Source organism: Miniopterus schreibersii (assembly GCF_964146895.1).
Source record: "Miniopterus schreibersii genome assembly, chromosome: 8".
Classification (NCBI taxonomy): Eukaryota; Metazoa; Chordata; class Mammalia; order Chiroptera; family Miniopteridae; genus Miniopterus; species Miniopterus schreibersii.
The window spans coordinates 54,317,604-54,324,059 of NC_138109.1; positions in this window are offsets into that span (position 1 = coordinate 54,317,604).

Sequence of the window (6,456 nt, forward strand, 5' to 3'; positions counted from 1 at the left end):
AAATAAAAATAAAGTCATCTCTAATCTCCCAGATAGACATGATCTCTCATTCTTCCAAACTGCAACAGTACTTTATTCATACACGTAGTATATTTATTTTTTTTGTTTGTTTTATTTAAAACATGCCCTATCTCCTGTAGAACAAAATTCATAAACTCCTGAAGGATCGAGGCTATTTATAATGGACTTTTGTACTCACCACAGAGTGTAAATATAGTATCTCATATACTGGTAGCAAATAAATATTTTTTAATTAATGTCAACTTTAATTTGAAGGAAATAAATGGCTTTAATTTCCAGTCTATTGCCTAAATCTTCACTGGGCCATACTGTATTAGTGTTGTTTTAAAATTCTTTCAGTGATGGAGAAGAACATAGTTTGTTAAGTTATCTTAATTCTGATCTAGAAAAATACCATGAAATGTTACATTATAATTTGCATATTTTACTATTTTTAGTTCTACACTATGTTTATTCCATGGAACCAAGGCTCTTTAATGAATAGTGGAGGCATAAAGTTTTGTTCCAGTGAAATATTCCCACAGGAAATGACTGATAGAAAAGCTGCCAATGATGGTGTCTATAAACAATTTGATCTCTATCTCAGAAATTGTTTCCATTCCACTCTCGGTTGCAAGATCTTTTTAGTCTTTGTGGTTAACATAGTTATTAAGAATAACATAAGTTTATGTAAAATATATATATATGTAAAAATGAATAGAAACATATAACCTTAAAGGTCTAGATTAAACCTCATTTTTAATCCCATTTTGCCAGCTTGTTGAGTTTAGGAGTTATAAAACTCCATTAGCCAATATATAATACTGTACATTGTTCCAGGCATTACTCAGAACTAGTGTGATGCTGCACAGCACAACTGAACTTAATGCGACTTTAAGGCGGAGAATGTTCTATCACATAAATTCACAAGTTTTAAGATGTATTTTGGTCACAACAAATTATTAAGGCAGCCATGGCAATGTGTCACTTAATAACTTTAAAAATGCGAATTTCACTTTTCTTTATGTGCATTACTCTTCAATAAAAAGTTTATTAAAATTCCATTCTAAGAAGACAGTGCCCGTAGAACGTACATTATACATATTATAGTTAAGGCCGTGACAAGACAGGAACATAATAAGCTATGCTTGTAAACTCCTTTTTGTGTTTGAACAATTTATACCTTATTCCTCCAGTTAGCTCATTTTCATATATTTCTAATCAACAGATTCCTATAAAGATCAGGGATGGGAGGGTACATTTTCCAGTGTTTGTACTTTTTTCTCACTGACTTGGAAATCATTTTGATGGCCCGCGAATTAACAACTATGTGTCGGCACTGTCACAAAAGATGAAACAACTATGGGATAATAGGGCGCCAGTAAGGCAGGGAGCCAAACTAGACGTGGGCCAGGACTGATGATCTGGAAGAGGGGGAGAAAGAAGATGGGCAGGTTGAGGCAGAGGGCTAAGTTTAGCAGTAATAGAAGGAAAATGCTTGGGTATGTTATGGTTATTTTCTAGGCAATTAGAGTGCATTTCTGTCTCACTGCTGCTCAGTCTTCCATTGTGCTCTTAGTGGAACCAAAGGCAAGTTTAACGCTGGCAAATGCCCAGTTCTCTCTCTAAACTGCCTTCTGGGGATCCTCTGGTCTAGTAGACCTCCCTGGTTTGCCATGTAATTCCATCAATATTGAGTAAAAAGTGCTTCAGCCTAAAGCTGACTACACTACCATTGCCCTGAGAATTAAAGATGACATGTCCTCAATACAGCAATTTTTACTGCTTGTGTTTTCATAATTAACAATACCTGGCTACATTTCTTACTTCATCCCACCCCTAACTAAAGTGATAATAGAGGCTTTTTTGCTAAATGTATTTTCTAACTTTTTAGAATATTTGCTGATTTTTCAGATTCTCCTATTATATATTTACGCTAGGTAGAGTAATTTGCTCAAGGTCACCGTAAGTGAAGGGGAATTCGAACCCTGTCTATCTGATACCACATCCAGTACACCCTGGCATGTTTCCTCGACTAGAAAAAGAGAATTGTCACTTGCTATAAAAGCACTTACACCAACTTGAGCCTTCATTTTTATAAATTATTTAGGTGGCTACCTATCAGAAAAGAGTTTAATATTTTATGACCTGTGAAATGCAGCTGAACGTTGGAAAGCTATTTGTTGAACATTTGGATGCTTCCCAGGGCAGTCCTCTCCAAGGGTGTTAAAACTAAATCCTATAACATATTCCCATTTAACAGTAAATTTATTCATCTTTAAGCCACAGTATGAAACTGCATCCTGTAAATGTAGTCTAATTTTAAAAGTAGGACAAGCTACAATTAAATATCTTAAAGGCAAAATATATGCATCCTTAAAACCACAGGAGCTCTCAGGTAAACTTCTTTCTTATCTTTCTTTTTTTTAAAAATTATGTATTTATTGATTTCAGAGAGAAGAAGGGAGACGGAGAGATAGAAACATCAATGATGAGAGAGTCATCAATCGGCTGCCTCCTGCACGCCCCCGACTGGGGATCGAGCCCGCAACCCAGGCATGTGCCCTGACTGGGAATCAAACCCCGATCACCTGGATCCTAGGTCGATGCTCAACCCCTGAGCCACGCCGGCCAGGCTCAGGTAAACCTCTTTCAATAGTAAAATGATGGCATAGCCTCCTTCCTACATGACTTGTACTTCTGGGTAGCCCGTGATTGATGGAGGGAAGTTGCTCCCTTTAGAAAATGATCACTCTTGCCCTAGCTGGTTTGGCTCAGTAGTTAGAGCATCAGCCTGAGGACTGATGGGAAGGGTTCCAGGTTCGATTCCAGCCAAGGGCACATACCTTGGTTGCAGGCTCGATCCCCTCTCCGGTTGGGCCCATGTGGGAGGCAACCAATCGACATGTCTCTCTCACATCAATGTCTCTCTCTGTCCCTCTCTTCAAGAAAACTGTCAATCTAATAAAAAAAATTGATAGAATATTACCGTTTAGCACCCTAATGAAATCACGGATCTAGGCAAAAACTACCAGTGGCTACTGACATCACAGAGAGAGAGACACAACCTGCTGTTATGTGGCTCCTGGTCAAGCGCACGTCACCACCTAGGAGGAATTCTTACCGAAAATGGACCTGAGTCTGACCAGACTCGAGATCTGATTGCCAATTTCCAGGAATTTCAGAGAACAGAGGAGAAGCATGCAAAACACCACCATGGGAATGCAATAAAATCCAGACTATGGTAAAAACAAACAAACAAAAAAACAGGTCAGAGTATCCAGTTTCCTCAACATATTAACCATGTGTAATGTATGGACTTTGCTTAAAGCCTAACTTAAGTAAACATCTGTTTAAAAAATATTATGACCCAATCAGGAAGGTTTGAACACTGACTAGGTATTTGATGATACTGAGAAATTGTAATTTTAGTTGTAACTTTTAAAAAATAGTTCTTTACCCTTTAGAGGTAAATACTGAAATACTGATAAAATGATATGCAATCAGAGATTTGTTTTAAAACAATTCAGGAAGGAGACGGGACGTAGAAAAATGAAGATGAGCTTTGAGTTGGTAATTGTTGAAACTAGGTGAGGAGTACATGGGAGTTTGTTTTACTAGTGTATCTACTTCTGTACATGTTTGAAATTTTCCATAATATGTATTTTTATTTTAACAGGAATCAAACTATTAAAATAGACCCTGGCAGCTGTTTAAAGCAACATAACTTTGAGGGCAGCCAAATCGTTTGCACTGCAGGGATGGCAAGAGAACATTGGAATCTAGGTCCAAGAATTATAATTTCGATCCATCTGAGGTGGTAAAATGAGGATGATTTGAAATCAGATAGAACTAGTTCATATCCTACCTCGATCAGTCACATACACAAAGACTACGTATCATGGAGAGCGCTTGTTCACCTTTTGCCAATTCCAAATCATTATTCCTTCCTCCTAAAAACCCACAGCTGTTTTGAAATACATGGCATCAAACTGTGCTTTTTGTAGCCATTTACCAACTTCCCCTTCATTCATTCTAGCGCCTGCCTCACTGTCTCTTTCTCTGCCTTTTTCCTTGCCATCGCTCTAGGTGATTTCATTATTCACAAAAAGGATCCGTCCAATGCCCTGGCCTGTTGTTTCCTTGAACTTCTCTTTCCCTCCACCCACCCCTGCCACCCAAACCCAGAGTCATACATTAGAGTTTGTCATAACCAATAACTGCAAACTCTCCACACACCAGTTCTTATTTTCTAGCTCATTCCCTCTGGCACCCAGATCCTAACAATACTTCAATCCCACAATCCCTCCAAGCCTCTCACTGCCCTTGGGTCCTTTCGTCCACGCTTTCCCAGTTTAGGCTGCATGGTCCTTGTATAATCACTCCCTTGCATACAGTCTCGACTCTCTTGCCCCTCTTTCCCATGGTCCTCCTCACCTGGCAAAACCTCAACTCTGGTTAGAACTAACTTTCTGATATACTTTGCATTGACACTTGGACAGCTTAATGTGGGTGGAGAAAGACATCACAGGCTTCAAGTGGGCCCTCAGTGACACTCAACACCTCCATAAATCTCATTAGTCCACTCATCCCCTTCTCTTTCTCAATTTTTTGACACCGCCATCCCCTCCTCCTCCCTCTCAACCATGACCTTTCTAGGAGAGAACTTCTTCATCCTTCCACCACGAAATCTATCAGCTGGCGTTATTTGTTCTCTGATGCTCCACCTCCCTCTGCACCCCCCTCATCACAGATGAGCTGCCCCTGCGCCTACCTGGGGCCGACTCTCTGACTCTCTCTCCTCTCCTCTCCGCCTACCTGGGGCCGACTCTCTGACTCTCCTCCCCTCCCCTCCCCTCCCCTCCCCTCCCCTCCCCTCCCCGCCCCGCCCCGCCCCGCTCTCCTTACTCTTTAGCCACACTGGCTTCCTTGTTCCTCCAGGACCCCAAGCACGCTCCTGCCTCACAGCCTTTGCCTTGGCCTTGGCTGTTCCCTCTGCCCGCAATGGTTTCTGCAGGACTCCCTTCATCAGGCCTCACTTCACATGGTACCTCCCCAGAGAGCCCTTCCCTGACCACTCTGTCTAAAATAACACCCCTGACACTTCCACTTGTTTTGATTTATGTTTCGTCATTGTAACTATTACTATTTAATATTATATTGGATTTCTATTTATGTGTTTATAGAACACCAACACCGCCCTTAAATGCCATAACCTCACCTTGTAAAATACTTCTGGCATGTGTAGGGGATCCACACATACTTGTTGAATGAATGTGTGATTTTCATGCCCAAGAGCAAGTTAATATATGTTTGTTTCCTCCATGGTAAAATCAGTTTGCTATTGTCTCATGGGATATTGACAAGAAGGAACAGACAACTTAGATGAACGGTGAGAGCTATGCTAAGTGAAAGAAACAAGACTCAAAAGCCAGATATTGTATGATTCCATTCATCTGAATTATCCAGAAGGAGCAAATCTGTAGAGACAGAGAGGAGGTCAGTAGTTACCAGCAGCTGGGTTAGGGCGAGAATGAGGGAGTGGTTGCTAAAGGGTATTTTATATTTAGGGTGATGGGAATGCTCTAAAATTAGATTATGGTGATGATTGTACAACCTTGTAGATATAATAGAAACCACTGAATTGTACACTTTAAAAAATGGTGAATTTTATGGTAAGCAAATTATATCTTGATGTTTTTTAAAAATGGAGCACCATTTTCCTTACCTTTTATCCTTAGCTATATTCCAAGCTAATATTCATCAAAAAGAAAAACTTTTAAGGGAACTTTTAAGAGAGGGCTGGAGATGCAAATAAAAACAGCTTGAAAATTGTTTCACTGGGCAATCGCTGTCAGAAATGTTTTCACAGACCACATCCTAGTTTTTCAATAGAGCTTTCGATTTGAACTCTACATACGTTAACAGATAAATACCAGTGGCTTCTTACTTAAAGATGGCTTTTCTCTATTAATAACCAAAGGAGTTTAAACCTAGGCTTACAAAATTAAATAAACAAAAAGACTTTTCTGATCCCCCTCAACGTCTCACTATCAAGAAAACAGAGCCCTGCCCGGCCGGGTGTGGCTCAGCGATTGAGCGTCGACCTAGGATCCAGGCGATCAGGGTTTGATTCCTGGTCAGGGCACATGCCCGGGTTGCGGGCTCGACCAATGACTCTCTCATCATTGATGCTTCTATCTCTCTCTCTCCCTCTCCTGTCCTCTCTCTGAAATCAATAAAGATATATTTAAAAAAAAAGAAGAAGAAGAAGAAGAAGAAGAAAACAGAGCCCTGGCCCATGTGGCTCTGTCGGTGAGAGCTTCATCCCCTTACACCAAAAGGTGGCGGGTCGGATTCCTGGTCAGGGCACATACCCAGGTTTTGGGTTCAATTCCCGGCAGGAGGCAACCAATTGATGTTTCTCTCTCTTTGTCTGACTGCCTCCCTTCCTCT